This window comes from Zonotrichia albicollis, chromosome 9, assembly GCF_047830755.1.
Source record: "Zonotrichia albicollis isolate bZonAlb1 chromosome 9, bZonAlb1.hap1, whole genome shotgun sequence".
In the NCBI taxonomy this organism is placed as follows: domain Eukaryota; kingdom Metazoa; phylum Chordata; class Aves; order Passeriformes; family Passerellidae; genus Zonotrichia; species Zonotrichia albicollis.
The window spans coordinates 23683905-23702697 of record NC_133827.1 but is presented as its reverse complement, the minus strand read 5'-3'; the positions used below and the strand labels follow the sequence as shown (position 1 = coordinate 23702697).

Below are 18793 nucleotides of genomic sequence, written 5' to 3'. Positions count from 1 at the left end.
CCCTGTGAGTGGCACGGCACGGGAAGACCGCCCCACTTCAGCAAGAGGAGCCAGCACAGTGGCTTTAAGGGCCCTGTGGAAAGACTGGTCACAGCCCATCTCCAGAGCACACATGGCCGGGTCAGACAAGGTCCCTGCTAGCACTGGCACATTTTGTTACACCAGGGCAGGTGCAAATTCTGCTGGGCACATCCCCCTGAGGCTGAGCCCCATTGATCCCCTAGTGCTGGAACAAAGCCCCCTCTTCCCAGCTGGCCCCAGCCCCCAGCATGGAAAGGCTGACGGCCCTCCAACACTTCTGTGCCAGGGCCCAGCTGAGGCAGCCCAAGGATCAAGCCGGGCAGCCTCCATGAGAGCAGCTCAGCCCACAGGGAGGGATGGAGCAGGCTCAGGCTTACCTGGTTCCTAGAGGAAAGGGAGGCCAGAGAGCAGGATGCAGAGCCTGCAGCAGAGCAGCCTTTTATGCTGGGTCCCAGAACCCTGTGGGGCCACAAACATTCCTTGTTTGTGAAACATCCAAACTCCTGGGAGTGGCCACTTGCCAGGCCTCGCTGCTGATCAGGTCCCTGCCTCTTTCATCTCAGGTGTTTTTCTTCCTCTTTGTACAACCCAAACTCCTGTGATGACTCTTAGAATCACTTTGGGTTGGAATGGACCTAAAAATCATCTACCTCGACTCCTCTAAAATGGCTTTTAAAATATCTCTGGACAACCTATTCCAAGTTATTGTGCCTCTCCAAGGACAAGATTCCTTCCCAATATCTATTCGAAATGCACCTGCTTTTAGTTTTGAACTGGTAGCCCTTGACCCATCCCTACACACTCCAGCCAGGTATCCTTCCCTTTCTTAACTGAATGTCTCCTAGAAGCCCTTTCCTCTCTTTGCTGTGCAACCCCAATCCTCTCAGCCTGTTCTCACAGCCTGTTCTCACGGGCTAATGGCTCCAGCTGCCTGGTGCTCTTTGTGGCTCCTCTGGACCCACAGCAGCAAGCCCGTGTGTTTCGTAGGCTGTGGGTCCTAGGGCTGCAGGCAGTACCCCAGGTCCGGTGTCAGGAGAGCCAAGTAGAGCAGGACAATCCCCACCCTCAACCTGCTGCCCACACGGCTCTGGATGCAGCCCAGAATAAGATTGGATTTTTGCACTGGGCTGCTCGCTGGCAGTGCAGGTTCATGTTCAGTATTTCAGCCACCAGAACCTGCAGGTCCCCCTCCACAGGGCTGCTCTCATTCCACTCAAGGCCTACTAGGCTGTGTCCAGGTTTGGGATTGCCCTGACCTTGGCATTTGACAACCAGAGCTCTGGCTTCAGCTTGGGAAGTTGGGATCCTCCAGAAAACAAGGAATTCCACACGTAGGAAGGTGATCAAAGGCATGACTGCATCTCTCCCTGAAAGACAAATTGACCCATTTTCCCCAAACACACACTGACCCACTTTGCTCAGTGTGTCCAGCCCTGAGGTCAGGATCTGGATGGCAGCTTTGGGGCAGAGGCTGAGGGCAGGGAGCCCAAAGCTCATGGCTCCTTTTCCTGGGGCAGGCATCATTTGCCCATTCACCTAATATCACACTTCAAAGGGATATTGGATCAGTCTCCCAGAGCCTGTGGGAATCATTGAGCTGTGGAAGAGTTGGGAAAATCCATGAGCTTCAGGCAAACCTGAATCATGCTGAAGTGGAAATGAGTGCACACAGTGCCCTGGACTCTGGCATTCCAGGGATACCACAGCACATGGCCTCTTTCCTATGAAATATTTTGCCTTTGTCAGGGGCAATCCCAGACGTTTTAAGACCAGTCTGAGATCACCTTGGATGTCCATGTAATCCTGTGCTGCTGCAGCTGCAGCCTTCCACAAGGCTTTGCCATTAGGTGACTGCTCGCGGGCCCAGGGGATGCAGGGCAACCCAGGATAATGGAGAGTGGGGGAGACCTGTGGCAGTTCTTTGCTTCCTCTCTGAGAAGAACAAACTTCCCAGCTGCCCCAGAAGCTGTGGGCCTTGTCCCATTGTCCTCTGAACACTGCCACTGTCAGACAGGTGCCTGTCCCATGAGCAGCACTTCCAGGGATGCCCTGCACCACCAGGAGGCCACCAGGAGATGGAAAGGGCTCCTACAGCTGAACCTCCCAGGGCCTCGATGGGGAGGACCAGCAGGAGATGATACTGGGGCTGCCTGCACTGCTGAGCCAGGGGTGGAGGGAGACATGGAGCTGCTGCTTCCACCACCCCTGGCAGTTCTGGAGAGAATGGAGGCAAACTCTCCTGAGAGCTGCACTGTCACAGGGCAAGAGGCAGAAATCAGAAGAGGCAAGAAAGGAAATGCCAGAGTTCCCTGTGGGAGGACAAGGGACAGGCTTGGGAGAGCTGTACAAGGTGTAGTGTCCTCTTTTCTAAGCTGTGTCTGTGCTTAGATGTCAGCAGGACAAGGCCCAGAGCCTCCTGGGAAACTGGGGCCGTGTGATCTGCCCAGAGCAGTTGACAGGAGCACAAGAGCTCCAGAGCTCCACACAGACCTGCTGGGGTTGCTGTGGGGTACTCTGAGTCATTACAGTCCTTGAGGTGCCCCCAAAAGACCCTGCCAGGGGAGACAGCAAATGCAGGAGATTGCAGACAAGCACCAGGTGATCCATGACTGGGAATACAAGGTGGGGAAATATCCTTCATGGCAGCAGAACATTGAGGGTGTGAGCTCTGTTATCCCTTGAGTGCCTGAGTCTGCAGCACCCAGTCCACTGAAGTCCACACTGAGTGACTCAGGTTTGCCTGAGCTCAGGGAATTTCCCAGCTCTTCCACATCACGATGACACCTGCTCTGCTGCTCTGGGAGACTGATCCCGTGTCCCTTTGAAATGTAAAATGCATGGAATGGGAAACCCCATCCCAGAGCCAGAAAACAGCAGCCATGGGCTCCCTGCCCTCAGCCCTTTCCCCAAAGGCACCAGCCAGGTCTCTGTCCCTGGGATGAGCACGCTGAGTAAAGCAGGTCAATGTGGCTGTGGGTCTGTCTCAGGGAAGGACACAGCATCTCTTTGATCACAAAACCAGGCTGTGGCACAGCCTGTGACTGCAAGCAAGTTCCCCATGGCTGTCACTCAGGCCTGCAGGGGACATCCTTTCAGGACAACATGGACTTCCCTTGCCCCTGAGTTTTGCCCCCACCTGCACAGTTGGGTCTCTTCCCCACTATGGGGTTGTGCAGGGTTTTCTTTGTGCCTCACCTGACCCTCAGTCTTCTGTATATCTGTGATAACACATGGAAGAAATTACACTCAGGATGAGCCTGAGTGTCTGCACTGAAAGGTGCTGAGAGATGAGCTGAGGTGTCACTTCAAGGCGGAATTTAACTGTAACTGGAGCACAATTAACCATCCAGTAGAACAAGTGACAGAAACTTATAGACACTATGAAATTACATATAAATTCACCCTATCAACAGGCTGGGGATCCCCAAGTCACATAGCCTTGCGAAGCTGGGACACACATTAATAATTTTCAATATTGGTGCTGTGAAACTGGTGAAAAATGCCTGAGATGAAAGAGTCAGGGACCTGATCAGCAGCGAGGCCTGGCAAGTGGCCACTCCCAGGAGTTTGGATGTTTCACAAACAAGGAATGTTTGTGGCCCCACAGGGCTCTGGGACCCAGCATAAAAGGCTGCTCTGCTGCAGGCTCTGCATCCTGGTCTCTGGCCTCCCTTTCCTCTAGGAACCAGGTAAGCCTGAGCCCGCTCCATCCCTCCCTGTGGGCTGAGCTGCTCTCATGGAGGCTGCCCGGCTTGATCCTTGGGCTGCCTCAGCTGGGCCCTGGCACAGAACTGTTGGAGGGCCGTCAGCCTTTCCATGCTGGGGGCTGGGGCCAGCTGGGAAGAGGGGGCTTTGTTCCAGCAGAAGGGGATCAATGGGGCTCAGCCTCAGGGGGATGTGTCCAGCAGAATTTGAACCTGCCCTGGTGTAACAAAATGTGCCAGTGCTAGCAGGGACTTTGTCTGACCCGGCCATGTGTGCTCTGGAGATGGGCTGTGACCAGTCTTTCCACAGGGCCCTTAAAGCCACTGTGCCGGCTCCTCTTGCTGAAGTGGGGCGGCCTTCCCGTGCCGTGCTACTCGCAGGGCAGCAGGAGGGTGGTGGGAGCTGTAGGCACAGAGTGTGTGTTGGAGACCAAATGTGTCCCTGGCGAGAGCTGAGGGACAGAGAGACAGAGTGATGCTGAGGCAGGGTGGTGCTCCCTGCTCTGTGTTGCAGCTTTGCCTCCCGCACCGAGAGATGTCTTGCTGCAGACCCTGTCCCCCACGGCCCTGCGGCCCCTGTGGCCCAACGCCTCTTGCCAGCAGCTGCACTGAGCCCTGCAATGTCCGCTGCGCTGACTCCACGGTGTACATCGAGCCTTCGCCGGTGGTGGTGACCCTGCCGGGCCCCATCCTCAGCTCCTTCCCTCAGAGCACGGCCGTGGGATCCTCTCTGTCAGCTGCTGTGGGCAGCTCCCTCAGCACCGCGGGGGTTCCCATCTCTTCTGGGGGCTCCCTTGGCCTGGGGGGCTCAGGCCTGTGCCTGCCTTTCTCCCGCTGCGGTCAGATCTGCTGAGGCCGGCGCATCATCCCCGTTCTCCTTGGCAGACGGGCCCATCTCTTGCCCTCCCTGGCCCCCCACACATTTTTCTTTGGTCTCTGTTCTGTGCCGCCGCTTTTGCTCCTTCTCATTAAAGCCTTTGTGCAGCATTGCTGGAGAGTCGTGGTCCTTTGTTCTCCTCCTCCCTCACCTACCAACTGCCCTGCCAGAGTGAGCACTGGCTGCTGTCCTGAGCTTAGCAGCAGCTGCACTAAGAACTCCCAGAAATTACACCAGAGCACCAAACCTCATTGGTCACTGTGCTTGAGTCTGGACCCTGAGATCACAGCCCTGCAGCGCCCTGCGCTAATCTGTTCCTTGTGAGAATTATTTCAGATATTTTGAGGGACATGTCATTCCGGTCAAAGCTTCTTCATAAAAACACAGCAAAATCAGTCTTGTCTCTTCCATTAGTGATGTGTGGTTGTGTCAATGGTGTGAGTACAGCATTGTGGGCTGGAAAGGAGAAAAGCTCTTCTTTTTATGCCTGGGTATCAGCAGTGCGGCTTCAACAGAATTTGACAGGAAGTTTCAATCTGTTACTGACTGAATGGATGTAGCAGAAATAGAATATTGATTTGAAATATTTAATGTTTTATAGGGAGGCTGTGCATTGAGAAGTGTACAGTATGGAAAGTATATGGATACAAAATGAGAAGGATACAAAAGTTTTTGTCACTTGGCCTACAGTCACAGCATGGACTTAATTTCAAATTCACAGTGAGAACATTCATTCCATTATCTATTCTCTCTCTCACATACACACAGAGACACACACACAGACACACACACAATCATCCACTTTGTATTTAGGTGTGTAAATGCAACTATTGAAAATTCCCCTTGAAAATGACCAGTCTTAGAAAATATTTTTCTTTCCTGAATGTCACAACATTTGTGTTTCACACTTTCAAAGAAAGTGCCAACACAAACTGTGGCCAGGATGAAACCCTGATCTGACTAAAGCCCACTCTCTAACAACCCTATGAAGAGTGGCCCAAAATGAGACCATTTGAGCACTCCTGGCCCACAGCAGGCTGTGACCAGCAATGGCCCTGAGTGGGACGGCTCTCACAGCCAGTGAACTCTCAGGGTTGCTGTACTTGGAGGATTGCCCAAGAAGGACGAGTCCAGGGCTGATACCCTCACTTCCTGAGGCCTGACCCTTCCCCCTTGGGGAGATGCAAAGGCATCCAAAGTGAGTGTTTCACTGACCCCTGAGGGGAGTTTTTCACAGGTACATTGCTTGTACCGACTCTTCATGTCTGTGTGCATGCACATTTGCATGTATTTGCTATGGCAAATCTGGGAGAAATGCTTTCTTGGATGTCTAAGTACCTTGGAGATCTAAGTATGTTAGGCCTGTCAGGGAGGTTAAGTTCCAGATATAGACTGACCTAAATGGTGCTTAGTGTTGTTTTTGCTAAGTATAACTTTGAAGTTGTAAGTGAAGTTAAATGCTATAAAGTGCTTTTACTCTGTCAAATTTAAAGGGCATCATATTAGTTGGGTTATAGGTATAAGTTGAGTTAAAATACTGTTAAGTGTGAGCGCTGTCAATCTTTTAGCCTGTGTTCCTTAATATCCTTGCCCTCACTGTCTTTTGTCACACACACACACAGATATTCATACACATAGATACAGTACCACACACAACACCTTGTTTTCGATAGTTGTTGGTTGATTTCTGTTTTGATTACATGGATTTTGTTTGGTTTTGTTGTTGGTTGTTTTATCTTGTTGTGCCTTAAGTTTCCTGTAAGTAGGAGAGTGAATGTTGCCCAGGCAGTTTTTTGTTGATATTTGTTTAATATGCAAAGTGTTTTTTGCTGCTGGCTTGGGAGTGATTTGTCAGGCACGTGCAGCAGTGTTTGTTGAGAGGAGCCTTGTGCAGCAGTGCGTGGGTGTGGGTGTGTTGGCCCAGGGCAGGTGATGAGCAGGGCAGGGCTGGAGCAGGTAGTTGTGGCCGAGTGGTGAAGGCGATGGACTAGAAATCCATTGGGGTTTCCCCGCGCAGGTTCGAATCCTGCCAACTACGGGCACGCAGCCCTTTTGGGCTGCGGGCATCTGACCAGGGGCACAGGCAGCACCCACAGGTGGGTGCCATGGAAAGCAGCTGCACCTGCCCCAGGGCTCCTGCACTTGCAGCCCCAACAATGGAGAAGGACAGGGGAAATGCAGACTGGAACACTGAGCATTTCATCCCCTCCCAGTGGCACCAAGTGTTAAATGCAAGGATCCTCAGCTTGAAATCCTGCTTGGCACAAAGTGGCCAGAACTCAGAGCTTTTGCATCAGAGCAACCATGAGCAGCATTGAGCTGGAAAGGCAGAATTTGCAGAACCAGAAGACGAGAGTTCTTTTTGCTGGCAATTAATTTCGCATGGGTCGAAAAGGCAACCCATGTCAGTCATTGGCCATCAGAGATCTGAAGTGTTGGGCAGGAGCAGTGGTGCAGCGTGCTGGGAGCACAGGTGTATTTGTGGTGAGGGCTGCAGGTGTGAGGATGTTGGTGGGTTTCAGGTGGGCTGATGGATGGGCAGGCTGCAGGCTGTGTGCAGGGTGGGTTGAGCAGGTGCAGGGTCAGGGTGGGTGTGGAAGGGGCAGTGAGTGTGCAGGGGTGTGTGCGGGAGGTGTGTGAGAAGGGCAAGGGCAGGCACTGGAGGTGCATAGAGCAGGCTGAAGGGAGGTGAATGGTCAGGGTGTGTATTCAGAGGGTGGGGGAGGCGGATGAGAGAGGAAGGGCAGCAGTGAGGGGCAGCAGTGGCGGGCAGCATGAGGCTGCACTGAGGGTGATGGCAAGCAGGCATGAGGAGGAGCAGAGTGGCGCAGCGGGAGCGTGCTGGGCCCATAACCCAGAGGTCGATGGATCGAAACCATCCTCTGCTAAGGCACTTTTTGCACTCAGCCTGCCTTGCCCAATAGCTTTGACGCTGCTTGGCTTCAGCTTTCTGGCCGATGCTGGCCATAGCCTTCCTCTTCCCTCTACATGGCCCGGCCTCTCCTGCTCCCAAAGAGCGCGGCCCCTTCCCTCTGCAATTGTTCTTCCTCAGAGCAGTTGAGCCGCTGCTCCTGCTCCCCTCAGCCTGGGATCCTGCCCAGGTCTCCGGGCACCTCCCAGCCCAGCAGGCACATGTAGGGGGATAGAATATAAGAAAATAAATGTAGCATAGAAAGTAATCTTACCCCAAGGAGTTGCAGCTGGGCTAATTACTAAAGATTAACAGCAGGCCTGACTTTAACAGGCCACAGCTCTAGCCAATATAAAGAAGAGTGATATAAAAGAGTGGATTCGTTGACTGAGAGTGAACTAGAGTCAGTTAGCTCCTGTGAGAAGAAAGAAGACTAAGCGCTTACAGGAGCTGCAGTTGGTATGAGAAACATCAAAAAGGTATGAAACTCTTACAATGAAGAGACAACAACATGAAACTGTTGCAATATAAAGACAACAGGCACGTGCTGGCTTTGAGCCAGTTCGGCCTTGGCAAAAGCCAAATGCAGGAGCTGCCGTGAATCCTGCAAAGACTCCCAGAGAGTGGTGAGACTCTGCAGCCAAGTGGGAGAACTTTGTGCTTCTCCACACCTGGGCATCAGGCTGGGGTTGCAATGGGGCTGAGACACTGAGTGGCCTTGACCTTGCTTTTTCTCCAGCCGTGCTTTGAGCAGGCATTTGGACTTGTGTCCTCCTGGGATGCCTCACAGTCAAGTTCCTTGCGGGTGGGAATAGTTCCCAGAGAGGGTTTTGCCCTCCTTGCTGTGGAGCATAGGCAGTGAGTGACCTTGTCCCTCACAGGAGCTGAAGGTCAGTCATTGCTCTGCCCTTGGTGTGTCAGCTGTCCTTTGTCCTTGCTGCTCCAGCCCCTTTGCTAAGATCAGCAGAGGGTCTTTGTTGAGCTTCTGTAGAGATGGGGCAAAGTTTCGATCTCCATAGTCCTTAAGGAGCTGGAGTGGCTTGGTCTGGAGGAGAGAAGGCAAGGGGGCTTGTGGTGCGTGAAGGTAACTTGGGCAGGTAAGTGTGCCTGAGTGAGAAAGGGCTTGTTGCCATTTGGGAAAGAGAAGATGTTGGGTGCTTTGAAGCGTGACACATGTACGAGAGGCCATGCCAGGCTTGGAGGGAGCTGTGGTGCTGTTGGCCTGAAGGTTGGTGTGATGGGTGAGTTTGTGTGGGGCGTGCAGGAAGGCTGCAGTTGGTGTGAGATGTGCAGAGCAGTGGAGAGGCAGGCAGCCTTGTGTGGGGCCATAAGGCTGAGGCAGGCTGAGCACAGGGGCCCCAGGTGAGCTGGGCAGGAGGTCCTATGGTGTAATGGTGAGCACTCTGGACTCTGAATCCAGTGATCTGAGTTCAAATCTCAGTGGGACCTGAGCCTTTTGGTTGCCTCAGCATGCTTGCCCTCAGCATGCACACACTCTCAGCCCTCTCCTCTGCTGCTGCTGCACTTCTGCACTCTTCTCTCATCCAGCACACAGCACCTGAGCTGCACAACGTCCACTCCCAATGGGGCAGGCACAGGACTCTGCTCTGGGACCACTGCCTCATGTCTTGGATGCAACCAAATCCGGACACTGGGATACACGCTCTGGGCAGATGTTTCCAGGTTGGATCATTTCCACAGGAATAGCTGGGCATTCTGTGTGCCATTACTGGTAGGCCCAACCCCTGTCCCCTGCTCCTATCTTGATCCTTTCCTCTACGGCTCCTTTTCCTCTTTTCCCTGCCAATTCCTTTCTATTGCTCTGCAATCCATTCAAGGAGCTTCACCAGCATTGGGCAATGCCCCATCATTGGGCTTCCATTTGTTTCCATGGCAGAGGGAAGGACCTCTCTGGCAGAGCAGTTGGTAGGTGAGGGAGGAGGAGAACAAAGAACCACGACTCTCCAGCAATGCTGCACAAAGGCTTTAATGAGAAGGAGCAAAAGCGGTGGCACAGAACAGAGACCAAGGAAGACATGTGAGGGGCCAGGGAGGGCAAGAGATGGGCCCGTCTGCCAAGGAGAACGGGGATGATGCGCCGGCCTCAGCAGATCTGACCGCAGCGGGAGAAAGGCAGGCACAGGCCTGAGCCCCCCAGGCCAAGGGAGCCCCCAGAAGAGATGGGAACCCCCGCGGTGCTGAGGGAGCTGCCCACAGCAGCTGACAGAGAGGATCCCACGGCCGTGCTCTGAGGGAAGGAGCTGAGGATGGGGCCCGGCAGGGTCACCACCACCGGCGAAGGCTCGATGTACACCGTGGAGTCAGCGCAGCGGGCATTGCAGGGCTCAGTGCAGCTGCTGGCAAGGGGCGTTGGGCCACAGGGGCCGCAGGGCCGTGGGGGACAGGGTCTGCAGCAAGACATCTCTCGGTGCGGGAGGCAAAGCTGCAACACAGAGCAGGGAGCACCACCCTGCCTCAGCATCACTCTGGCTCTCTGTCCCTCAGCTCTCGCCAGGGACACATTTGGTCTCCAACACACACTCTGTGCCTACAGCTCCCACCACCCTCCTGCTGCCCTGTGAGTGGCACGGCACGGGAAGACCGCCCCACTTCAGCAAGAGGAGCCAGCACAGTGGCTTTAAGGGCCCTGTGGAAAGACTGGTCACAGCCCATCTCCAGAGCACACATGGCCGGGTCAGACAAGGTCCCTGCTAGCACTGGCACATTTTGTTACACCAGGGCAGGTGCAAATTCTGCTGGGCACATCCCCCTGAGGCTGAGCCCCATTGATCCCCTAGTGCTGGAACAAAGCCCCCTCTTCCCAGCTGGCCCCAGCCCCCAGCATGGAAAGGCTGACGGCCCTCCAACACTTCTGTGCCAGGGCCCAGCTGAGGCAGCCCAAGGATCAAGCCGGGCAGCCTCCATGAGAGCAGCTCAGCCCACAGGGAGGGATGGAGCAGGCTCAGGCTTACCTGGTTCCTAGAGGAAAGGGAGGCCAGAGACCAGGATGCAGAGCCTGCAGCAGAGCAGCCTTTTATGCTGGGTCCCAGAACCCTGTGGGGCCACAAACATTCCTTGTTTGTGAAACATCCAAACTCCTGGGAGTGGCCACTTGCCAGGCCTCGCTGCTGATCAGGTCCCTGCCTCTTTCATCTCAGGTGTTTTTCTTCCTCTTTGTACAACCCAAACTCCTGTGATGACTCTTAGAATCACTTTGGGTTGGAATGGACCTAAAAATCATCTACCTCGACTCCTCTAAAATGGCTTTTAAAATATCTCTGGACAACCTATTCCAAGTTATTGTGCCTCTCCAAGGACAAGATTCCTTCCCAATATCTATTCGAAATGCACCTGCTTTTAGTTTTGAACTGGTAGCCCTTGACCCATCCCTACACACTCCAGCCAGGTATCCTTCCCTTTCTTAACTGAATGTCTCCTAGAAGCCCTTTCCTCTCTTTGCTGTGCAACCCCAATCCTCTCAGCCTGTTCTCACAGCCTGTTCTCACGGGCTAATGGCTCCAGCTGCCTGGTGCTCTTTGTGGCTCCTCTGGACCCACAGCAGCAAGCCCGTGTGTTTCGTAGGCTGTGGGTCCTAGGGCTGCAGGCAGTACCCCAGGTCCGGTGTCAGGAGAGCCAAGTAGAGCAGGACAATCCCCACCCTCAACCTGCTGCCCACACGGCTCTGGATGCAGCCCAGAATAAGATTGGATTTTTGCACTGGGCTGCTCGCTGGCAGTGCAGGTTCATGTTCAGTATTTCAGCCACCAGAACCTGCAGGTCCCCCTCCACAGGGCTGCTCTCATTCCACTCAAGGCCTACTAGGCTGTGTCCAGGTTTGGGATTGCCCTGACCTTGGCATTTGACAACCAGAGCTCTGGCTTCAGCTTGGGAAGTTGGGATCCTCCAGAAAACAAGGAATTCCACACGTAGGAAGGTGATCAAAGGCATGACTGCATCTCTCCCTGAAAGACAAATTGACCCATTTTCCCCAAACACACACTGACCCACTTTGCTCAGTGTGTCCAGCCCTGAGGTCAGGATCTGGATGGCAGCTTTGGGGCAGAGGCTGAGGGCAGGGAGCCCAAAGCTCATGGCTCCTTTTCCTGGGGCAGGCATCATTTGCCCATTCACCTAATATCACACTTCAAAGGGATATTGGATCAGTCTCCCAGAGCCTGTGGGAATCATTGAGCTGTGGAAGAGTTGGGAAAATCCATGAGCTTCAGGCAAACCCTGAATCATGCTGAAGTGGAAATGAGTGCACACAGTGCCCTGGACTCTGGCATTCCAGGGATACCACAGCACATGGCCTCTTTCCTATGAAATATTTTGCCTTTGTCAGGGGCAATCCCAGATGTTTTAAGACCAGTCTGAGATCAACTTGGATGTTCAAGTAATCCTGTGCTGCTGCAGCTGCAGCCTTTCACAAGGCTTTGCCATTAGGTGACTGCTCGCGGGCCCAGGGGATGCAGGGCAACCCAGGATAATGGAGAGTGGGGGAGACCTGTGGCAGTTCTTTGCTTCCTCTCTGAGAAGAACAAACTTCCCAGCTGCCCCAGAAGCTGTGGGCCTTGTCCCATTGTCCTCTGAACGCTGCCACTGTCAGACAGGTGCCTGTCCCATGAGCAGCACTTCCAGGGATGCCCTGCACCCCCAGGAGGCCACCAGGAGATGGAAAGGGCTCCTACAGCTGAACCTCCCAGGGCCTCGATGGGGAGGACCAGCAGGAGATGATACTGGGGCTGCCTGCACTGAGGAGCCAGGGGTGGAGGGAGACATGGAGCTGCTGCTTCCACCACCCCTGGCAGTTCTGGAGAGAATGGAGGCAAACTCTCCTGAGAGCTGCACTGTCACAGGGCAAGAGGCAGAAATCACAAGTGGCAAGAAAAAATGCCAGTATTCCCTGGGGCAGGACAAAGGACAGGCTTCAGAGAGCTGTACAAGGTGTAGTGTCCTCTTTTGTAAGCTGTGTCTGTGCTTAGAGTCAGCAGGACAAGGCCCAGAGCCTGCTGAGGAACTGGGGCAGTGTGATCTGCCCAGAGCAGCTGACAGGAGCACAAGAGCTCCAGAGCTCCACACAGACCTGCTGGGGTTGCTGTGGGGTACTCTGAGTCATTACAGTCCTTGAGGTGCCCCCAAAAGACCCTGCCAGGGGAGACAGCAAATGCAGGAGATTGCAGACAAGCACCAGGTGATCCATGACTGGGAATACAAGGTGGGGAAATATCCTTCATGGCAGCAGAACATTGAGGGTGTGAGCTCTGTTATCCCTTGAGCGCCTGAGTCTGCAGCACCCAGTCCACTGAAGTCCATACTGGGTGACTCAGGTTTGCCTGGAGCTCAGGGATTTTCCCAGCTCTTCCACATCACGATGACACCTGCTCTGCTGCTCTGGGAGACTGATCCCATGTCCCTTTGAAATGTAAAATGCATGGAATGGGAAACCCCATCCCAGAGCCAGAAAACAACAGCCATGGGCTCCCTGCCCTCAGCTCTTTCCCCAAAGGCACCAGCCAGGTCTCTGTCCCTGGGATGAGCACGCTGAGTAAAGCAGGTCAGTGTGGCTGTGGGTCTGTCTCAGGGAAGGACACAGCATCTCTTTGATCACAAAACCAGGCTGTGGCACAGCCTGTGACTGCAAGCAAGTTCCCCATGGCTGTCACTCAGGCCTGCAGGGGACATCCTTTCAGGACAACATGGACTTCCCTTGCCCCTGAGCTTTGCCCCCACCCTGCACAGTTGGGTCTCTTCCCCACTATGGGGTTGTGCAGGGTTTTCTTTGTGCCTCACCTGACCCTCAGTCTTCTGTATATCTGTGATAACACATGGAAGAAATTACACTCAGGATGAGCCTGAGTGTCTGCACTGAAAGGTGCTGAGAGATGAGCTGAGGTGTCACTTCATGGCGGAATTTAACTGTAACTGGAGCACAATTAACCATCCAGTAGAACAAGTGACAGAAACTTATAGACACTATGAAATTACATATAAATTCACCCTATCAACAGGCTGGGGATCCGCAAGTCACATAGCCTTGCGAAGCTGGGACACACATTAATAATTTTCAATATTGGTGCTGTGAAACTGGTGAAAAATGCCTGAGATGAAAGAGTCAGGGACCTGATCAGCAGCGAGGCCTGGCAAGTGGCCACTCCCAGGAGTTTGGATGTTTCACTAACAAGGAATGTTTGTGGCCCCACAGGGCTCTGGGACCCAGCATAAAAGGCTGCTCTGCTGCAGGCTCTGCATCCTGGTCTCTGGCCTCCCTTTCCTCGAGGAACCAGGTAAGCCTGAGCCCGCTCCATCCCTCCCTGTGGGCTGAGCTGCTCTCATGGAGGCTGCCCGGCTTGATCCTTGGGCTGCCTCAGCTGGGCCCTGGCACAGAACTGTTGGAGGGCCGTCAGCCTTTCCATGCTGGGGGCTGGGGCCAGCTGGGAAGAGGGGGCTTTGTTCCAGCAGAAGGGGATCAATGGGGCTCAGCCTCAGGGGGATGTGTCCAGCAGAATTTGAACCTGCCCTGGTGTAACAAAATGTGCCAGTGCTAGCAGGGACTTTGTCTGACCCGGCCATGTGTGCTCTGGAGATGGGCTGTGACCAGTCTTTCCACAGGGCCCTTAAAGCCACTGTGCTGGCTCCTCTTGCTGAAGTGGGGCGGTCTTCCCGTGCCGTGCCACTCGCAGGGCAGCAGGAGGGTGGTGGGAGCTGTAGGCACAGAGTGTGTGTTGGAGACCAAATGTGTCCCTGGCGAGAGCTGAGGGACAGAGAGACAAAGTGATGCTGAGGCTGGGTGGTGCTTCCTGCTCTGTGTTGCAGCTTTGCCTCCCGCACCGAGAGATGTCTTGCTGCAGACCCTGTCCCCCACGGCCCTGCGGCCCCTGTGGCCCAACGCCCCTTGCCAGCAGCTGCACTGAGCCCTGCAATGTCCGCTGCGCTGACTCCACGGTGTACATCGAGCCTTCGCCGGTGGTGGTGACCCTGCCGGGCCCCATCCTCAGCTCCTTCCCTCAGAGCACGGCCGTGGGATCCTCTCTGTCAGCTGCTGTGGGCAGCTCCCTCAGCACCGCGGGGGTTCCCATCTCTTCTGGGGGCTCCCTTGGCCTGGGGGGCTCAGGCCTGTGCCTGCCTTTCTCCCGCTGCGGTCAGATCTGCTGAGGCCGGCGCATCATCCCCGTTCTCCTTGGCAGACGGGCCCATCTCTTGCCCTCCCTGGCCCCCCACACATTTTTCTTTGGTCTCTGTTCTGTGCCGCCGCTTTTGCTCCTTCTCATTAAAGCCTTTGTGCAGCATTGCTGGAGAGTCGTGGTCCTTTGTTCTCCTCCTCCCTCACCTACCACCTGCCCTGCCAGAGTGAGCACTGGCTGCTGTCCTGCGCTTAGCAGCAGCTGCACTAAGAACTCCCAGAAATTACACCAGAGCACCAAACCTCATTGGTCACTGTACTTGAGTCTGGACCCTGAGATCACAGCCCTGCAGCGCCCTGCGCTAATCTGTTCCTTGTGAGAATTATTTCAGATATTTTGAGGGACATGTCATTCCGGTCAAAGCTTCTTCATAAAAACACAGCAAAATCAGTCTTGTCTCTTCCATTAGTGATGTGTGGTTGTGTCAATGGTGTGAGTACAGCATTGTGGGCTGGAAAGGAGAAAAGCTCTTCTTTTCATGCCTGGGTATCAGCAGTGCGGCTTCAACAGAATTTGACAGGAAGTTTCAATCTGTTACTGACTGAATGGATGTAGCAGAAATAGAATATTGATTTGAAATATTTAATGTTTTATAGGGAGGCTGTGCATTGAGAAGTGTACAGTATGGAAAGTATATGGATACAAAATGAGAAGGATACAAAAGTTTTTGTCACTTGGCCTACAGTCACAGCATGGACTTAATTTCAAATTCACAGTGAGAACATTCATTCCATTATCTATTCTCTCTCTCACATACACACAGAGACACACACACAGACACACACACAATCATCCACTTTGTATTTAGGTGTGTAAATGCAACTATTGAAAATTCCCCTTGAAAATGACCAGTCTTAGAAAATATTTTTCTTTCCTGAATGTCACAACATTTGTGTTTCACACTTTCAAAGAAAGTGCCAACACAAACTGTGGCCAGGATGAAACCCTGATCTGACTAAAGCCCACTCTCTAAGAACCCTATGAAGAGTGGCCCAAAATGAGACCATTTGAGCTCTCCTGGCCCACAGCAGGCTGTGACCAGCAATGGCCCTGAGTGGGACGGCTCTCACAGCCAGTGAACTCTCAGGGTTGCTGTACTTGGAGGATTGCCCAAGAAGGACGAGTCCAGGGCTGATACCCTCACTCTATGAGGCCTGACCCTTCCCCCTTGGGGAGATGCAAAGGCATCCAAAGTGAGTGTTTCACTGACCCCTGAGGGGAGTTTTTCACAGGTACATTGCTTGTACCGACTCTTCATGTCTGTGTGCATGCACATTTGCATGTATTTGCTATGGCAAATCTGGGAGAAATGCTTTCTTGGATGTCTAAGTACCTTGGAGATCTAAGTATGTTAGGCCTGTCAGGGAGGTTAAGTTCCAGATATAGATTGACCTAAATGGTGCTTAGTGTTGTTTTTGCTAAGTATAACTTTGAAGTTGTAAGTGAAGTTAAATGCTATAAAGTGCTTTTACTCTGTCAAATTTAAAGGGCATTATATTAGTTGGGTTATAGGTATAAGTTGAGTTAAAATACTGTTAAGTGTGAGTGCTGTCAATCTTTTAGCCTGTGTTCCTTAATATCCTTGCCCTCACTGTCTTTTGTCACACCCACACACAGATATTCATACACATAGATACAGTACCACACACAACACCTTGTTTTCGATAGTTGTTGGTTGATTTCTGTTTTGATTACATGGATTTTGTTTGGTTTTGTTGTTGGTTGTTTTATCTTGTTGTGCCTTAAGTTTCCTGTAAGTAGGAGAGTGAATGTTGCCCAGGCAGTTTTTTGTTGATATTTGTTTAATATGCAAAGTGTTTTTTGCTGCTGGCTTGGGAGTGATTTGTCAGGCACGTGCAGCAGTGTTTGTTGAGAGGAGCCTTGTGCAGCAGTGCGTGGGTGTGGGTGTGTTGGCCCAGGGCAGGTGATGAGCAGGGCAGGGCTGGAGCAGGTAGTTGTGGCCGAGTGGTGAAGGTGATGGACTAGAAATCCATTGGGGTTTCCCCGTGCAGGTTCGAATCCCGCCAACTACGGGCACGCGCCCCTTTTGGGCTGCGGGCATCTGACCAGGGGCACAGGCAGCACCCACAGGTGGGTGCCATGGAAAGCAGCTGCACCTGCCCCAGGGCTCCTGCACTTGCAGCCCCAACAATGGAGAAGGACAGGGGAAATGCAGACTGGAACACTGAGCATTTCATCCCCTCCCAGTGGCACCAAGTGTTAAATGCAAGGATCCTCAGCTTGAAATCCTGCTTGGCACAAAGTGGCCAGAACTCAGAGCTTTTGCACCAGAGCAACCATGAGCAGCATTGAGCTGGAAAGGCAGAATTTGCAGAACCAGAAGACGAGAGTTCTTTTTGCTGGCAATTAATTTTGCATGGGTCGAAAAGGCAACCCATGTCAGTCATTGGCCATCAGAGATCTGAAGTGTTGGGCAGGAGCAGTGGTGCAGCGTGCTGGGAGCACAGGTGTATTTGTGGTGAGGGCTGCAGGTGTGAGGATGTTGGTGGGTTTCAGGTGGGCTGATGGATGGGCAGGCTGCAGGCTGTGTGCAGGGTGGGTTGAGCAGGTGCAGGGTCAGGGTGGGTGTGGAAGGGGCAGTGAGTGTGCAGGGGTGTGTGCGGGAGGTGTGTGAGAAGGGCAAGGGCAGGCACTGGAGGTGCAAAGAGCAGGCTGAAGGGAGGTGAATGGTCAGGGTGTGTATTCAGAGGGTGGGGGAGGCGGATGAGAGAGGAAGGGCAGCAGTGAGGGGCAGCAGTGGCGGGCAGCATGAGGCTGCACTGAGGGCAATGGCAGGCAGGCATGAGGAGGAGCAGAGTGGCGCAGCGGGAGCGTGCTGGGCCCATAACCCAGAGGTCGATGGATGCAAACCATCCTCTGCTAAGGCACTTTTTGCACTCAGCCTGCCTTGCCCAACAGCTTTGACGCTGCTTGGCTCCAGCTTTCTGGCTGATGCTGGCCACAGCCTTCCTCTTCCCTCTACATGGCCCGGCCTCTCCTGCTCCCAAAGAGCGTGGCCACTTCCCTCTGCAATTGTTCTTCCTCAGAGCAGTTGAGCCGCTGCTCCTGCTCCCCTCAGCCTGGGATCCTGCCCAGGATTCTGGGCACCTCCCAGCCCAGCAGGCACATGTAGGGGGATAGAATATAAGAAAATAAATGTAGCATAGAAAGTAATCTTACCCTAAGGAGTTGCAGCTGGGCTAATTATTGAAGATTAACAGCAGGCCTGACTTTAACAGTCCACAGCTATAGCCAATATAAAGAAGAGTGATATAAAATAGTGGATTAGTTAGCTGAGAGCAAACTAGAGTCAGTTAGTTCCTGTGAGAAGAAAGAAGACTAAGCGCTTACAGGAGCTGCAGTTGGTATGAGAAACATCAAAAAGGTATGAAACTCTTACAATGAAGAGACAACAACATGAAAGCGTTGCAATATAATGACAACAGGCACGTGCTGGCTTTGAGCCAGGTCGGCCTTGGCAAAAGCCAAATGCAGGAGCTGCCGTGAATCCTGCAGAGACTCCCAGAGAGTGGTGAGACTCTGCAGCCAAGTGGGAGAACTTTGTGCTTCTCCACACCTGGGCATCAGGCTGGGGTTGCAATGGGGCTGAGACACTGAGTGGCCTTGTCCTTGCTTTGTCTCCAGCCGTGCTTTGAGCAGGCATTTGGACTTGTGTCCTCCTGAGATGCCTCGCAGACTAGTTCGTTGCGGGTGGGAATAGTTTCCAGAGAGGGTTCTGCCCTCCTTGCTGTGCAGCATAGTCAGTGAGTGACCTTTTCCCTCACAGGAGCTGGAGGTCAGTCATTGCTCTGCCCTTGGTGTGTCAGCTGTCCTTTGTCCTTGCTGCTCCAGCCCCTTTGCTAAGATCAGCAGAGGGTCTTTGTTGAGCTTCTGTAGAGATGGGGCAAAGTTTCCCTCTCCATAGTCCTTAAGGAGCTGGAGTGGCTTGGTCTGGAGAAGAGAAGGCAAGGGGGCTTGTGGTGCGTGAATGTAACTTGGGCAGGTAAGTGTGCCTGAGTGAGAAAGGGCTTGTTGCCATTTGGGAAAGAGAAGATGTTGGGTGCTTTGAAGCGTGGCACGTGTACGAGAGGCCATGTCA

The 18793-nt window shown here is 53.3% G+C and overlaps 4 non-coding genes across 4 annotated transcripts; all 4 read left to right on the top strand.

Annotated features, from left to right (window-relative positions):
• Nucleotides 1-6558: 6558 nt before the first annotated feature.
• On the top strand, nucleotides 6559-6640 carry TRNAS-AGA (transfer RNA serine (anticodon AGA)). Its single transcript has one exon. It is a non-coding gene; the product is annotated as a tRNA-Ser (tRNA).
• Nucleotides 6641-7418: 778 nt separating this feature from the next.
• On the top strand, nucleotides 7419-7490 carry TRNAM-CAU (transfer RNA methionine (anticodon CAU)). The gene has a single exon. It is a non-coding gene; the product is annotated as a tRNA-Met (tRNA).
• Nucleotides 7491-8890: 1400 nt separating this feature from the next.
• TRNAQ-CUG (transfer RNA glutamine (anticodon CUG)) lies at nucleotides 8891-8962 on the top strand. Its single transcript has one exon. It is a non-coding gene; the product is annotated as a tRNA-Gln (tRNA).
• A 7683-nt stretch (nucleotides 8963-16645) lies between these two features.
• Nucleotides 16646-16727, top strand: TRNAS-AGA (transfer RNA serine (anticodon AGA)). Its single transcript has one exon. It is a non-coding gene; the product is annotated as a tRNA-Ser (tRNA).
• The last annotated feature ends 2066 nt before the right edge of the window (nucleotides 16728-18793 follow it).